Source organism: Ursus arctos, unplaced genomic scaffold (genome assembly GCF_023065955.2).
Source record: "Ursus arctos isolate Adak ecotype North America unplaced genomic scaffold, UrsArc2.0 scaffold_16, whole genome shotgun sequence".
Lineage (NCBI taxonomy): Eukaryota > Metazoa > Chordata > Mammalia > Carnivora > Ursidae > Ursus > Ursus arctos.
This window is the reverse complement of record NW_026622830.1, coordinates 60,537,809-60,554,983: the sequence shown is the minus strand read 5'-3', so window position 1 is coordinate 60,554,983 and position 17,175 is coordinate 60,537,809. Positions and strand designations below refer to the sequence as shown.

Sequence of the window (17,175 nt, the reverse complement as noted above, 5' to 3'; positions counted from 1 at the left end):
CCTGGGTCAGTGACATATACCTGTATTACTTCCTTTGTTCTATTTGGCAACAGTGAACAGGTAAGAACATCCACTGAGAAAAGGCATGATAGGTCCACTTCCAACAGAAGCGAGGGACTTTAAAAGGCAGACTCCTTGCTCCGCCTGGATGTTTCTCCACCCACAGCCCAGTGCTGATGGCCTCGCCTCACCATCCCTCTGGCTGCAAGCACCACCTCCCCACAGAGGCCTCTCTGGGCCTTCTTTCTGGGCACCACCTCACCCCTGCTCTGATGCTTTCTCTACCACCTGTTCTGTCATCTTCCTAGCCCTAACCCCTAGCTGAAGTGATGTGCACGTTCACCCATTTGAAGGCGGTATTCCCTCCCCCAGAGTAGAGGACCCACAAGAACAAGAACGCCTCTGTCTTTTCTCGGAAGTGTCCCCAGCACCAAGAGCACGGTTGGCACATAGCATGTGCTCAAATAAATACTCAGCAGAAGAATTATGCGTGCTTTTTACTTGCAGAACTGTTTTGAGATTTACAAGTACCCTAATCTTTGCTTTGGTCCTCTGTTCACGTTAACATACAATGTACCTGGGTCTTTCCTTACATGTCATTGACTTAACGGTATTTACATTAAAATACATTAAAATGTGTGGGCATTTCTTAAACCCTAAACTTAGTAAAGAAAACCCAAACAACAACAACAAAAAAGCTGTATAATTTAAAAGAACTAATTTTTCAATATTTGACAAACATGATAAAATATAAATGCATTCAGTTATGGCCTTTCTTATAAATTCTTCATAGCACGCATCGACACAGATGAAAATGCTATATAAACTACACTGAAGACTATTTCCGATTATATATATTAAAAGCAGTATGTGGCTGATCACGTGCTGACAATCACTCACAGGAGCTCTCTCCTACATTTCCACTTCAGACTCTCTCTAGAACATGTGGGCTCGGCATCTCATAAGCTCATAACTCTAAAGGGTATCTTATATCTTGTTTTACTACATGTTAATGCGGACATACACTCAAACACACTTATATACACACAATGGGCACATGTATATCATATCCCATTTAGTGAAAAATACCTACACACTTGATACCAAGCTTGGTATTTGAAATGCAGGAATAAAATAAATATTCATAAACTATTTAGTTCTTCCTCTTAAGGGTTTCGTGATTAATGGGCGAGAGAGATGATACAGAAAATATCATTCAGGAAAAAAAAAAAAGGCTGACAGAAATTTCTCTGAGCTGCTGCAGAGGGGAGGGGGGGAGCACCTCATCTCAGCAGAAGCTTCACGGAATGGTACCAGGAAAAAAGGACACTTGAGCTGAGACTTACAGAACTAATTAAATTAGCCTCGTGGAGAACAGGCACAAAAGGAAGAGCATGTGTGAAGGCCAACAGGCAAAGACAGCCTGGGACCTGAAAGGAACAGCAGCAGCAAGAGAGCCCACTTGGCTGGCAGGTAGGTGAGGAGGGGAGAAGGGCCTGGAGAGGCAGGTGACGCTATGATCTCATGGAGCACTGTGCATTCACTGAGCGGGTTCCAGCTGGACGGGAATTGAAGATGGCTGAGAAGAAAGGCAGAGATATCAATGAAGAGGCAACAGCAGCATTTCAGAGGAGGAATGAAGTGGCCTGGACAGAGGTCAGCAAGATAAAGAGGAGAAGCATATAATAGTGATATGTAGTAGGTAAAACTGTCAAGGCGGTGGTCAGAGTACTTGTGGTGAATGGAGGACTCAAGAATAACTCCCCAGCGGCTCAGCAAATGGCAATACTTCTATCTAAGATATCAAATCTAGAAGGAATCCCAGCACGTCAAGTTTGGTTCTGGACATCCTGGAAATGGAGGTGTCAATGGACTTCTTCAAGGAAATGTTCTAGACAATTAGATATACGGGCCTGGAGGGCAGAAGCAGGATTTGGATGGTAACAGGATATAGGTAGCAGCGGAACATGTGTGTGCATAAGATCCCTCTGAGAGAGCTTAAAAAGAGATGAAAGGAAACCCTGGAGATATCAGTGCACTCAAGTTCTCCAAAGACAATAAGGATGAAGAAGGAAGGGGCGCCTGGGTGGCTCAGTCGGTTAAGCATCTGCCTTCGGCTCAGCTCATAATCACAGGGTCCTGGGATCGAGCGCACCATCGGGCTCCCTACTCAGTGGGGAGTCTGCTTCTCCCTCTCCCTCTGCTGCTACCCCTGCGTGTGCTCGCCCTCTCTCTCAAATAAATAAATAAAATCTTCTTCTTCTTTTTTTTTTTTTTAAAGAATGAAGAAGGAAGAGCAGAAGCTGGAGACAAGTATGCACAGGTCAAAGAAGAAATTTTGAATTTCCCAGGTGTTTGCACGTTTATTTGTCTCAGAGATTAAAAATACTCAGTACTATTTATATATAAATACTTAGAAAAAGTTAAACGACGCTGGAAAATATAAGAAAACTGATGTAAATGAAATATAAGAAAAGTGACTTCAGTATTAAATCAAGTGAACTCAGCATTATCTGCTGCCTGAAGAACCCATAACCTTTGTCAGTCAGACATCAACCACCAGGCAGGATCGATCAATCTATAAATTGTGCAGAGACAAATAAATGGCTTTTTGGGGGGAAAAATCAAGTGGTCTTCACCTTGCAATATACACCAACATGTGTATTAGATGAGTAATACACAAAAGGAAGTAAAGGTAAAAACCAGGTTCTGTTGTAAGTGCCATTATGGTAAAAGGGAATCAGAAGAAGTAAAAATAAGTACGTTCTCTATGGAATATCTTAATAAGAACCCATGCAAGCACTGTCCTAGCAACAGAATGTACAGCTCAACATGCCCATGAGCTGCAGACAAGGACACAGACAGGAGTATAGGACCGAGAGAGCTGTCTACAGATTGTGGGAAAACATCACAAGCAAAGAGAAAATCAATGACTCTGGACCTGAGAATAAGGACCAGAGTCTCAGCAGTCAGGCTGCTGCTGACCACATGAGCAACTCTAGCACCCAGAAAAAGCACGGCCTGGAGATGGCCTAGGAGGTTTCCAGACTGAAGAGAGGCCTCCGTTCACATCTAAGTTTTATGGTTCTAACTCATACTTCCCTTCACTGAAAAATTTATTACACAGGCTAGTTCGGTATGTTTGATAACAGATGAATAATGATCATTGCAGGCTGAGTTCTCTGAGGATAGACACTGCGGTGGAATTAGGAGTGCCCTGGTTTACTGTAAAGGAACATCTGTGGAAGGGAAATGAGGAAGTAGGAGTGGCCAGGGAGCCTCAGACCACCACACAGAGCTAAAAGTCTCTGCCAGCTTAGCAGAAGCACCACAGCAAAGATGATGCATTAGAGGGGTCTGGTGTGCCTGAAAACGGCTAGGTCCTTGTACCACCACCTTGCTCAGTCAATGGCTGGGGATGAGAAGAGGTGATTGTGGCTGGAGAGCTGAAGGCACTGACAGCCTCGGGCTGCCAGCTAACCCTGCTCCTTGCAGCTCCGTAGCAAATTCTTTCTTGAAGGGCGATGTGAGCAGCACATCTCTCTGCCACAATAATCTTCCAATGATTAATTAGAATATTTTCATCATAATAAGAGGTTGAAGTACTAAGAGCAGTGCACCCGACTCCAGGGACACCGTCTCTGCTGACATTGTTTCTTGTCAATGGGCTGCTGCCTCATGTTGACTGAAGCCTAAGCCCATTGAGTCCTTCCAGGCCTTCTTCTGCTTCCTACTTTGTAGTTCACTCTTCCTGAGTGAATGGCACGGCAGTGACTCAGTATCCTACTTTCTCATGCATTCTCCACCAAGGGCACTGGGCACCCCAGCTGCAGTCCGGGATATTCTTTTGATCCCATCCAGCCACTTGAAATTAAAACAGCGTATAGAAGATGCTGAGAGAATTACTCTACGGATTCAGGATAGATTTGATATTGGACTAGATGAATGCTTGGCAGCATGCCCACTGTTCTTCAGACCTTTACTTTAGTCAGGAAACCAATCTGGCACTGAATCATGCTTTTCAGCTTTCCAAAATACTTATCTGTCTCCTTGATTTGGGTTTATTTTCTTAATGTGCAATAGAGAAAAATGTCTTTTTAATACAAGGAAAACAAAAGAACATAGCAAGATGACGTGTATCTACACACCCGCATACTGTCAGTCGCCACTAGTAGTCTGCAACTTGCTCTGAGGTCAGGCCTATCATCATCACCGCTTCTAGATAAAAGTTTTCTTATTTATAAAATGGATGGACTTTAAAGACACTCAAAAATAAACTCAATGAGGTTTGAATATGAAACACCATGTCCGTAGTCTGAGCTACTAAGAACATTCCCAAATGGACAGAACAAATGGATATGACAACTCAAAGGTTGAAACGTCATCCATGCTGATGCTTCTTTGTGTACCCAAATATTGCAAGGACCATTTTTTATGCATTAAAGTCTCTGAAGGCAATAAAAATAAAGCCCCACATGACCACCTGTGTCTAACTGCTAAGCCTGTCCCTCAGAAAGTCCCAGATGAAGCCTACCTTGCTGAAGCAAATACATCGTGCCATTTCTACTGCAGCCGATATTCTAAGCTACACTACTGGGAATGCCACATAAAGCTATTGACATCTTGTTTGTAGTTTCTCTGGAGAGTAAAATAAAAAAAATTTTCAAGAAAGCCACACAGTGTGAATAAATATTACTTTTCCAAAAAACACATGGCTCTGTTGAATGCTCAGTGCTCAGCTGCATCTATATGGTAATCCATTGTAGCTAACACCTGAAATCGAAATTAGGTATTACTACTGATCAGCACATCAGGGAATCTGTCATTCTTTTAACTGATTATCCATAGTTCTTTTCTCTTCAGAACCTACTGCATGACCACAAATAATGTGAAATGTAAGCTGGAGTTTATACAAGATGCTATAGTGTACTTTAAAATTGCTGATCTTCATTGAATTTGTGTGGGAAACATTTTTTCCCCAAATTATTACCAGATGATTGCAACATATCGCAGTCGATTCACACTTGATTTCAATTCCACTTAGAAAGGTAGGACGATGACGAATGAGGACAAGATTACATCCTAACTCATGTGAGGTCATCTACCAAAACAATGGCCAGCTAAACTTGTTATGTCCAGAAGTAGGGAGCATGGGGTACAACTCTCCCTGAAACTAGCCAAATGACATAGGGTACAAGGTAAAGGAAGTGCTGACAAGGGAAAAGATAGGGAGTTTGGTTTACAAGAACATTAAGTCTTAGTTACTTGACCTTTGGAGTAATAAAAGGTCAGAAAACTTCTGGCAACTGGGCAGTTGGGTTTAAAGGAAACACGATGAGTACCTGAGCCACAAGGACAGTCTGGTTTCAGACAGACTCACAGCAGAAGAAGGCTGGAAGCACGGATGCTTCCAGGTAGACCTACAGAGAGGGCAACTTGTTCTTCAGCTGTCATGGGCCTAGCCACGCATCTCCTACTAACAATGACTCAACCCTCCGGTGTGGACAAAATATCTGCATTGAACTCTGGGAGTCAACGCTTATTTGAGAACTTAAATTTAAGAGAAAGGAGCTAAAATAAGGAACTGCATAATGTGAAATATAAGATGACTATGTTTTTAGCGAAAAAGGTAGTGCTTTTCTTCATATATGGCAATCCCTTCCAGAACAGTACAGTACCCATCTAATGACTAGCCATGCTGTTACTGAGCAAGGAAAGCACAGCTCCACCTTGTTACATCCTCTTCAGTCTTTAAGACCAAGAAGGGTCCACTTCAACCAAACCTCTCACCACACCCCTCACCAGCATGCTTGCTAGCTAGATGGACACAGGGCCCACCCCACTGCTAGGTGCTACATTTCTTGAGAGAAGGGACCCTCTATTAGCCATCTTGTATCCCCAACTCCAAGGACAGTACCTGGCACCTCATGTTTCCTAATAAGAACTTCATGCACAATGAGAGGAATGAGTGGGAAATGAAAAAGAGGAAGACAACAGGAATTCTAATTTTAGTTCACGTGTATAGGCAGACATAAGGAAATGCCCCAGTTTAGGGAAGGTGCTCACACTCTACAATGGTGGAAACACAGAACCTGACAAGTAGGTACTTGATAAAGAACTGAGCGTGGAATTGTGCTTCCAAACATTACAGTAAACCGTAATGCTTGATTTAGATCATCACTTAAGAGGCAATACTTTCGGGGCGCCTGGGTGGCACAGCGGTTAAGCGTCTGCCTTCGGCTCAGGGCGTGATCCCGGCATTATGGGATCGAGCCCCACATCAGGCTCCTCCACTATGAGCCTGCTTCTTCCTCTCCCATTCCCCCTGCTTGTGTTCCCTCTCTCGTTGGCTGTCTCTATCTCTGTCAAATAAATAAATAAAATCTTTAAAAAAAAAAACAAAGAGGCAATACTTTCCTCGTTTAAGGTAAAAATGAATGAATGAAAACACTTCAAAAAGAGAGACTAAAATACAGGACAAAGACACCTAAAGGAAAAACGTAATATAATAAAAATGGAGGGACCTCTAATTTCTCCCTCCTATATTTTAGAAACCAACCAATATTAAAATGTTGAAAAACACATTAAGCAATTAAAACCCAGAAAGGGTAAAGGATCCCATCTACAACCAAAACACTTAGGGAAATCACTGCTTAAAGCACAGATGAAATTGCAAGGAGTCAGGAGGGGGAGGGATGGTGCCCCTCCCATGAAAGCAGAACATATCCAGAATATGCAGCAAAGGAGGAGACCGTCCTGGAGAAAAATGGAGATTCCTCCTTCTGAAAGAGGTTTGCTGAATGTCCACAATAGCTAAATCGTGGAAGGAGCGGAGATGCCCTGCAACAGATGACTGGATTAAGAAGTTGTGGTCCATATATACAATGGAATATTACTCAGCAATCAGAAAGAATGAGTTCTCAACATTTGCTACAACATGGACGGCACTGCAGGAGATAATGCTTAGTGAAATAAGTCAAGCAGAGAAAGACAACTATCATATGATTTCTCTCATCTATGGAACATAAGAACTAGGATGATCAGTAGGGGAAGAAAGGGATAAAGAAAGGGGGGGGTAATCAGAAGGGGGAATGAAACATGAGAGACTATGGACTATGAGAAACAAACTGAGGGCCTCAGAGGGGAGGGGGGTGGGGGAATGGGATAGACCGGTGATGGGTAGTAAGGAGGGCACGTATTGCATGGTGCACTGGGTGTTAATTGCAACTAATGAATCATCGAACTTTACATCAAAAACCAGGGATATACTGTATGGTAACTAATATAATATAATAAAAAATATGATTATAAAAAAAAACCCAAAACAGAACACTTTAAATCAGAAGCAGGATGACTGTCTTTTTTGTGTCTATTTACCCACATACTGGAGGGCCGGGCCAGCAGTGTTAAGACAAGAAAACGGACTCACTGGCAAGCTTGTCATTATTCACAGACAATGACTGTCCACCAAGAAAACACACAAACAAAAAATCTGCAGACAATATGCTGGAATTAAAGAAATCATACATATTCACTTAATCCAGCAGTGGGAATGGAATGAATGAACTTGAGCTAAATTCACAAACAGAATTAAATCTCAGAAATACCGTTGAATGTGAACAGCAAGCCACAGATGATTATGCACCACGTGAGACCATTTTTATTATACTCAAAACCAAACAAAGCTGCACAATGCATTGTTTAGGGATACGAACACTTGTGGTAAAAAACCATTTTTAAAAAAGAAGGGTAACGGCATAATGCAGAGGAGTGGCTGCCTTCAGAGCAGAAAAAGAACACGATCAAGGAGAAGCACCCAAGTAGCTTCTACTTCTTAAAATGAGGGAGGGGGGGACGGTGTCAAGAGAAGGGGCTTTAGAACTATGCCTCATAACTTGCATATATGTTATAGACTCTTTAGTAAATGTTCAACTGCTACATAAACCAGACAATTTAAATTAATGGGACAGTTCAAACAAATGATGGATACATATTTAAGTGACAGGCTTAATTAAAGCTCCTGGTAAAGACAGCTCCTCTGTACAAATTTCATTCACAGCAGGGTTACCACAGGAAACACAATAACCACCATAACATAAACAGTGAATCAATGTCTCTTACTCTGGGGAAGGAGTACAGCCCTTTAAGGAGAGAAAGGGGAACCACAGTCACTGAGGGCCAGCCAGGAGCCAAGTACTGGGCAGGAGGTCTTCAGATCTGTTTTATTCCACAAACCCAAAAAGCCCCTGGAGAGCTTTCTCCCCTGGCCTCTCCCTCCAGCCAGCTCTGCAACAAACATGCATTAGGCCTTCCTTTTATCGTCATAAAGTTGATTGCACACCAGCCTAAGCACATGTCTCTTCAAACCATGAATAATTTCTAGATAACCAACAATTAACTTGCAGAACCTACAATTTAGTTCTAGTGCAGCTCTCAAGGTATCAGTAATCTGGCCGCTTGTCTAATACATGTGGACAAGAGAGACTGTAAGCTTAATAGACCAAGAACCACACCCAAACACACTGTTCCAACTTTGAAAAGAATATGTGATCACACACGGACACACAGACACATATGAAGATTGCAATCTCACTAGTAGTCAGGAACAACATATTAAAAACAGTGGGTTTTCAACATGTCAGTTTGCATATATACACACACAAAAAATCATCGCCAGTGTTGCTTAGGGAAATTTACACACAACTTCCATAAAAGTTTCCATATAAATTTATATGACCTTTTCAAAAACAATTTGGTCATATCAGTAGTTTAATGTGGATACATTTCCATCTAAGAACTTCACATCTCGGTAACCATACAGAAAAAATTCTCCCACATGTTTGCAAAAAAATTAAAAATCACAAGAATATTCTTTGCAGCACTGTTTTTAAAAGTGGAAGGAAATACATGTCCATCATTTTTTATGTCCTCAAGTAAAATTAAAGAGCTAAAGTACCACATTTTCAACAAGAATCTCAAAAGCTAAATGAATTTAACAAAAACTTACCTCAAAAAGAGGATGGAGTCCAGCTCCTCCCTTTCTGACTTCTTATTCCCTAGAATGTATAAAAAAAAATTAGTTATCATGACAATGTGTACATTTTAAGATATTAAAAATTATGTTATCTTGGGGGCGCCTGGGTGGCACAGCGGTTAGGTGTCTGCCTTCGGCTCAGGGCGTGATCCCGGCATTCTGGGATCGAGCCCCACATCGGGCTCTTCCACTATGAGCCTGCTTCTTCCTCTCCCACTCCCCCTGCTTGTGTTCCCTCTCTCGCTGGCTGTCTCTATCTCTGTCGAATAAATAAATAAAATCTTTAAAAAAAATTATGTTATCTTGAAAACACTGAAGCTTGAACACACACTCATTTATTCAAAAACTACCAGGAGGTAGCGTGGAACCCCTGTCGGGAATGTAGATAAACACCCAAGCCACAGCACCTGAGTCCACACCTAGCAGAGCCATTCTTCGCTAGCTGTTTAACCACAGCCTCCACGTTTCCCAAATCACTGTCAACCCGTGGAATGCAATTTATTTGTTTCTCAATTACTTATGAGCTCAAATTATGAAGGAATGCACAGCAGATGCAAAGAAAGAGTTCTAGCTTTTTTGATGTGAAGAGGCACAGAGCAGTCATAACTATGAAAAGCCACGCATGTCTTCAGGTCACGTGCACTGTCCTTTCGATAGTGACAATAAGAGAAAATACAAAACCTACAGCAGCCAGTTACATTTATTGTCCAGTCTCTCTTCCGGGGGCCCTGCGCTAAGAGCTTGCCATTCAGCATCTAACTTGGGAAGTGGTAACCTTTTCTGCAAAGGGCCAGGGAGTGTATGTTTTAGGAGTGTATATTACAAGAGTAATCATTTAACGCTGCCACGATGGTGCAAAAGCAGCCATGGGTAACATAAATGCACTGGTATGGCTGTGTCCAACAACTTATTTGTCAAAACAAGCAGCCAGTTCTAAGTTGTGGACCCCTGATCTAACGGAATGCCCACAGCTCTAGGAAGTAAGGTAAGATGGCATTCGTTCATTGAACAAATACTAAAGAATGTCTCTGTGTCAGAGATTCTTCCAGGCCCTGAGGATACAGGCGTGATACAAAACAAAAAAACCATGCCCTGAGGAAGCTTATATTCTGGCAGTAGGAGGCATTCAGTAAATGAGAAAACCAAGAGGAAAGGCTAATGGGGAATGCCCAAACAGGCAGTATTCAGTTCTGACCAGGGAAGTACACCTTGCTGATAAGATGACATCCGAGCAAAGATCTGCAACAGGTAAGGAAGAGAAACACATGGACATTTGAGGGTAAAGAAATAAGCCATATGGACATTTGGGAGAAATTTGTTCTGGGCAGAGGGATTGGACAGTGCAAACTCCTTATGGCTGAGCAAGTCTGGCATGGTCAGGAAACAGCGAGAAGGCCCTTGAGTCTACAGCGAAGGGGGAGAATTGCTGCAGGTGAGGTTAGAAAGCGGGTAGGGTAAAGGCTGGCAGGTAGGTGGGGCTTGAGGCCATCGTAATGAGTTCCACAACTGGGAAGCTATTTGAGGGTGCAGAGTCATATTTTTAAAGAATCACTCCAGCTGCTCTTCTGAAGAGACTCTGGCAGGGATTGGGGGGGGGGGTGTAGGTCACAAGTGTGGAAAGGGGAAGACCATTTCTGAGAATAACTGCAATAATCTGCGTGAGGATAATGGGAGCACCAGCAATACCAGCACAGGCAGTGAGAAGAGGCCAATGACTCTGGATATATTTGCAGGTAGAACCAATAAACTCGGGTTTTGGCCTAAATAACGGAAGGCTGACGTTATCATAAGATGATTTCATGATTCACAGCAAACATTTTCCTTCTTTCTGTTGCTTTGGTATATTTTCTTCCTGGTATTCCAATCAAAACACAAATTGTATTAAAAGCAAGAAACTTTAAAATCTCAATCCTAGTTTTATTGGTTCTTCATGATGATTCTTCGTAGTAGACTGCAAGAATGCAGAGTTTTCATCTCCTAGCAAGAGATGTCTATTTCTCTATTTGCATCAGAGAGGCACGGAACTTGTTCTGGTCAATGGGACGTTAACAAACGTGAAGCAAGCACGAATTTGAAAAACCTTATGCACCAGCTAAGCTTGGAACCCTATGGCCAACATCGAAAGGAGCTCAAGATAGCCTGCAAGCATGGAGTGCCCTGGTCAACAGCGTGCCAACCACAAGACACGTAAACGAGGCCATCTACCACCAGCCGATGTGAGAGGCATGTGCAAGCCTAAACCAGAAGAACTGCCCAAGAAACCCAGAAAATTGTAAGCAAAATGACTGGTTGTTTTATTACGGCACTTAGCTTTGGGATGGTTTGTAATGCAATCCGTTATGCAGCACAAACTAACTGACACACTCTTGAACAACTACATTTTTTTCTAAAAGGACAGAAAGAGCAAAAGGGGAAAGGAGGGACAGAGGAGCTTTCAAATGGGGTTTTTTGGTTTAAGGCTTTTTTTTAAAAAAGGGATTCTAATACCTTTCTTTGCTATTTTGATTACCCATAATATCACACTTTTTTCCTCCACACACCTGTGAAAAAAAGTTAAGTGGAGCAAAACTAGGAAACAGGATAAAAGTCAGATTGTTTCCTATTTGAATTTTCTACCAATTTGGAAAAAAATTAAGCTCAAGATTTACGTCAATTTATAACTCACAGGGGAAAAAACTGAGCAATTCATTGAAAAACAAAAAACAAAACCCCTTGTTGGCATCCTTGGGCACGGGCCCGTATTTGACTTGATGACCGTCTAGAAGCTGGAGCATTCTGTCAGACTCTGAGCCATCTGGTCTGTGTCCGAGACCACCACAGTGCCTCGCACCACGTTCTTTCCCCTCCATGCCTGACGTCTGCCTTAGGTTCTGCAGAAGCAGTCAGGACACCCATACATTCCTCTCTGCATCCTCTTCTGTATACCTGACCCTACATCAGCCCACATACCCCACCATCGTGCACCATCAGTTATCTCCCTTTAGTCAGCCTGCAAACAGTAAATGCAGCCTGTAAAACCCTCCCCTGACCACGCTACGCCCTGAGTTACAGTCCCCTGTCTTCACCATCAAACTTTCTAAAAGGGTATTCTTGTGTGTAGCCTCCAGTCTCACCCCCACTCACTCCATCTCTCTGCTGGCTTAGGATCCCCCCACTCACCTAGATTCTCCTTGATGCACTACCACTTCCTAATCCAGCTGCCCCACAACTTTTGCATTCGTAAACGTTGCCGACATTTCATTCCTTGAAATTCGCTCTTCTCTGGCTTTCTGTGACAAACTGCTTTCCTGGCATCGAAGCCCCTTCCCAGCTCCACACACTACTCCTTTATCTTTCCTCTTTATCTGCCCAATAAAAGAAGCAGTTACCCCGAATCCTTAACTGTCACTCTATGAAGAACACATCCCTTGGCAACAGCATGATTGCACCTCTCTTCTCCCACGCTCCCATTCCTACATTTTTACTGCCCAGCCAGAACCCACATCTGGGGTGTCCCACGGGCACCACAACTCAGACTGCCCAAAACTGCACTCATCCTCCTACCTCCCGAACCTGGCTCCCCTCCAGAGTTCCCACAACTGTTGTGGCAGTTTATGAACCAGACTCAACATTCTGAAAGCCTATGTGCATCCCTATGCCCACGGCAGCATTACTTAAAGCTGAGATATGGAAGCAGCCAAAGTGTCCATCAACAGAAGAAGAAGTGGTACATACGTACGAGGGTATATTACTCCACACCATAAAAAAGTACGAGATCTTGATATTTATAACAGCATGGAAGTACCTAGAGGGTATTATGCTAAGCGAAATAAGTCAGAGAAAGTCAAGTGCCATATGATTTCACTCACATGTGTAATCTAAAAAAAAACAAAACAAGTGAATAAGCAAGCAAACAAAAAGCAGAATCAAACATATAAATACAGAGAACGAACTGATGGTTGTAAGAAGGAAGGGGGTAGAGGGATGGGTGAAATGGGGATGGGGAGTGTAGTACAGGCTTCCAGTTATGGAATGAACGAGTCACGGGGATGAAAGGCACAGCATATTGAATACAGTCAGTGCTACTGTAATAGTGCTGTTACGGTGACAGATGGCAGCTACGCTTGTGATGAGCAAATCACTACGTTGTACATCGGAAACTAACGTGATACTGTGTGTCAACTCTACTCAAGTAAAAGAAAGATTTTTTTATAAATAAGACTGAGGTAGAAATAAGTGTGCTAACATGTAAGGATTTCCAAAATAGACTACATAAAACAAATAAGAAGGTGATGACGGCAGCTAATATTTACTGAGCACATATTATGTGCCATACTCTGTCCTGAAATCCCAGGATACATGTTAACCTGTTTGAGGCTGACAGGAGAAAGCTGAGTCAGAGAGAGGTGAAGTCACTTGACCAAGGAGCAACAGCTGGGAGAACAGCGCCAGGAGCCAAACCCAGTCTAGCTCCCCAGGCTACACTATCCTGTCACCTAAATACAGAGCAGATTGTGCAGAGTGACATTATTGGCTTGATTTTTCAAGGAATATTTTACACAGGTATATAAGAGATAAAAATCACATCTCTTCAAGTTACACTGAGCCAGAGATCAAGACTCCCTCAGGTCTTTCCATTAAGAAACACAATATAAAGTACAAATGGGGGGGCGCCTGGGTGGCACAGCGGTTAAGCGCCTGCCTTCGGCTCAGGGCGTGATCCCGGCGTTCTGGGATCGAGCCCCACATCAGGCTCCTCTGCTATGAGCCTGCTTCTTCCTCTCCCACTCCCCCTGCTTGTGTTCCCTCTCTCGCTAGCTGTCTCTATCTCTGTCAAATAAATAAATAAAATCTTTAAAAAAAAAAAAAGTACAAATGGGGCCCTAATTTGGTCGGTTCCTGAAATTGAGCCAACCACTGGCTTCTCTTTGCAATCATGATATAGATAAATTAATATGACCCTGACCAATCAACATTTTCCTGTGCTCATTCTTTTCTGGCAACTGGCAGATCTATCTCCATGTTTTGTCAAAATCAGGGGTACTTTTTTTTTTTTTAAGACAAAGAGAAACTGTGTGCACACCGGGGGGGGGGGGGCGAGAGTAGGAGCAGAGGGAGACTGAGAGAGAGAATCTTATGCAGGGGCCCAGCACAGAGCCCATGCAGGGCTCAATCTCACAATCCTGAGATCATGACCTGAGCTGAAATCAAGAGTCAGACGCTTAACCAACTGAGCCACCCAGCCATCCCAGGGGTACTCTCTAATATATCTGCTTCTTGCCTCTTCCTGAAATTTGGGGTAACACAGCAAGTCCACCTCCATACTGTTACAAGCTTGGGCTGCTGTGTGGGTCCCGCTACATGGCCCCACAGCAGTCTAGCTTTCCTGTCCCACGGGCTGAGGTGTTCCCAGCCTGTCTTCTCATCACTGCTTGCTGCCACAATAAGGACAGACACGGGCCACATGTGCCCACCTTCTGCAAAACCTGCTTCTGCCACGGCTTCCACAGCTACTCATTTCGCTTCTCCAGCACCACTTCTTTCTCTTACCTCTTCCCTTTTCTGTCCCCAGTCACTGCTCAGTATTGGGGCAAAGGATCACACTTTTTATAAAGTAAGTCAAAAGAAAAGAAAGGCTTTACAAAGAAAGGTCCTGAGTTCAACTCAGGTCACTCTCTTGCTTGTCCTCCCCTGGGCTCCCCATCTCACCTTAGTTAGAGGAAAATCCCAAATCCTCAATGAGACCTACAAGCCCCACCTGGTCCTACCCTTTCCTCCCCCACCCACAACTCCTCCAACTCTACTGACTTCCATTAGATTCTCAAGCCTATTTATGACTCAGAGCCTTTGCACTTACTGTTCCCTCTGTTTGGAACACTACTCCCATAAATAACCACCAAGCTATTCCCTGCTTAACCCGATCTTGACTCTAACCCCTTTTCAGAGAGGCCTTCCCTGACCCTGCTGCCTAGACCAGCGTACACACACCCCTATCAAGCTTCATTTTTCTATAATCATTACCTGAAATTATACATTTACTTGTTATTTATTGTCCATCTGCCCGAATGAATGAAAAGCTCATTAAACTGCAGATTTATTTGGCACACAGCAAACCCTCAGTATCTACCTGTGGGATGACTTTAAAAACAATGTATACTAACACAGACAGAATTCAAAGAGTGGCAAATCCATTTATTACAAGGAAAACCCTTACTCCCCTCAAATTAGATAAATCCTCAAATATAACTCCCACAGTCTTAAGTAGAACTTATAAAACGTCATGTAAAGTTTTCTCAATGCCCGAGGATTATCAACACAAAAGTCAATGCCCTTGTGATATATACATGGGCATGAGCAGAGATACGAGCAGTACTATTTTGTGTGGGAATGTATCAGAATGCCTTTCCAGAACCACTTTCTCAGGAATATACGAGCCAGAATGAGATTCCGTTTCTAGGAACGGGGCAAATGATATCCAGGCTGGCCAAGCAGAGTACCCCATCTCCCACGGGAATGGGCCCATGACCCAAGTAAAGCCAATCAGCATGGTCTCAGGACCTGGGGCCCTAGAGGAGCCACACTCTTCTCAAGAGTCACTAGCTTTCAGGGACCATCTCTCCTGCACCTGGAAGAGTCAGCCTGAGAACGAAGGAAAACCACAGAAAGGAAACAAATGGACATAGAACCAAGAGTGGAAGGAGTATTTTTCACCAAGAGGGAGGTCAAAAAAGAGAGTGGAGGTGAGAATGGGTGAGTGTCCTGGACTCCACTTACATCCCTATCAACAGTCATATGTACTTAAAGCTAAATGTTCCCCTACAGTAGTTGTGTGTATCATTAAATCTCCCCCTTTTAAGTTAGTTTGAGTTTCTGCCACTTGCAACCAAGAGTCCTCACTCATATAAATATGCTCAACATATACAGCTGACCCTTGAACAATGCAAGGATTGGGGCTGTCTACTCCCTCCATGCAACTTTTGACTCCCCCAAAACTTAACTCATAACAGCCTACTGTTGACCAGAAGCCTCACCAATAACATAAACAATTAACACATATTTCGTATGTATGTAATATGGACATGATATGCTGTATTCTTACAATAAAGTAAGCTAGAGAAAAGAAAAGGTTATTAAGAAAATCATAAGGAAGATAAAATACATTTACAGTCCTGTACTGTTATTATATATATAAAAAAATCCACATAGAAGTAGACCCATGCAGTTCAAACCCGTTGTTCAAGGGTCTATTGTACTATCACCCTGGTGGAGCAGAATGATTTTTAGGAGGAAAAAAAAAACACCTCAGCTGGTTAAACACACACACAGCTGCTTGCCAGGGGCTGGAGGGAGGAGGGAATGAGCGACTGCTTAATGGGTACAGGGTTTTCTGTTGGAGTGATAAAACTGCTCTGGAACTAGACAGAGGTGTGGTGATTACACAGCACTGCAAATGTTCTAAATGCCACTGAATTGTTCACTTGAAAATGATTAATTTTATAGTATGTGAAATTTACCTCAATAAACAAAATTTTAAACGTGAAAACAACGCTGCAATGCATTTCTTAATCGCCTTTAAGTAAACCTATCATCATTTCCTACAAAAGGAAATTAGGTCAAATGATATGTACATTTTTTAAGACCATTGGCACATACCAACAAATTACTTTCCAGAGAGATCATACCAAATCAGAATCCTATCAAAGGTGTATTGGAAAGCAAATACGGATAACCGGGAGGAATCATTAAGGGAAGAAACAGCAACTTTGCTAAAATCATCGGTAGATGCTTTTTTATTTGTAAGTTTATATATCCTAGATAACTGAAGTGACATTTAAAACATTGGTTCTTGTCATTTCTTCATTTGTGACATATATATGTATACTTTAAACATCTGTTCTAATTTCTCCAATTAATATGTAGGAGCTCTCTATGTACTGAGGTTATAACTACATCCTCTCCTATAAATTTCAAATATTTTTCCAGTTCATTATTTACTTACTTCGGTTAAAATGATGTCTGTTTCTGTACATATTTATTTAAGGAGCAGGAACAGAGGAATGGAACCATTCTTTCCAAAACAAATAGCTGCAACCTGACACACACACACACACACACACACACACACACACACACACACGAGGTGATATTTTACTTCTACCCCG

The 17,175-nt window shown here is 42.6% G+C and overlaps 1 protein-coding gene across 2 annotated transcripts in view; it reads right to left on the bottom strand.

Moving 5' to 3' along the window:
- LOC125283213 (ral guanine nucleotide dissociation stimulator-like) overlaps positions 1-17,175 on the bottom strand; it is a 75,799-nt gene that overhangs the window by 48,543 nt on the left and 10,081 nt on the right. For both annotated transcript variants that reach the window (XR_008959673.1, XR_008959676.1), the window contains exon 2: positions 9,008-9,056. The gene's annotated coding sequence lies outside the window, so the exon portion shown is untranslated. The remainder of the gene's footprint in view (positions 1-9,007; positions 9,057-17,175) is intronic.